This window comes from Pteropus vampyrus, unplaced genomic scaffold (genome assembly GCF_000151845.1).
Source record: "Pteropus vampyrus isolate Shadow unplaced genomic scaffold, Pvam_2.0 Scaffold7417, whole genome shotgun sequence".
Lineage (NCBI taxonomy): Eukaryota > Metazoa > Chordata > Mammalia > Chiroptera > Pteropodidae > Pteropus > Pteropus vampyrus.
The window spans coordinates 1-637 of NW_011896198.1; the positions used below are offsets into that span (position 1 = coordinate 1).

General features: G+C 33.4%; 1 pseudogene; it reads left to right on the forward strand.

Annotated features, from left to right (window-relative positions):
- Positions 1 to 92: 92 nt before the first annotated feature.
- Positions 93 to 347, forward strand: LOC105310617 (annotated as a pseudogene).
- Positions 348 to 637: the final 290 nt, after the last annotated feature.

Sequence of the window (637 nt, forward strand, 5' to 3'; positions counted from 1 at the left end):
AGCAATGAACACACAAATACCAAAATTTTAAAATACAATACCATTCTAAATCACTCAAGCATTTCTATAAGTGACAGCTTCCCCATAAGAACATGCCTCTTGCAAAGGATCCTTCATCCCTCCTCTCTAGAAGAGGAGAAGAAAAAAACACAAGAAAAATCACCTGATGCAGAGCCCCAATTTCTATTTCATGGATATGAATTACCCAGGATGCTATAAAATCACCACAGTCTTTAGTCAGGCACCAACGGTAGTTTGGTGTGTTGGCTGCTCCACTGTTCTCTTCCAGCCTACAGGAAGAAAAGTAAGCTTACAGAAAATATTCCTTCAGACAGAAGCAGCACTAGAACACCCTGCATCAAGATGAGTGGGAAACCATCTCAATAAACACATTTTGTATGTTTAAAATAACTAAAATATGAAATATATAGGTATAATTCTAACAAAACATGCAAAATTTATATGCTGAAAACTACACAATACTGATAAAAATAAATCAAAAGATATTTAAATAAATAGACATACTGCATTCATGGATTGGAAGACTCAGCATAATAAAGAGGCTGATTTTTCCAAATTGATAAACTACTCAATTCCTATTTTTAAAAAAACAAGCAAGATTTCTTTTTATACAAAC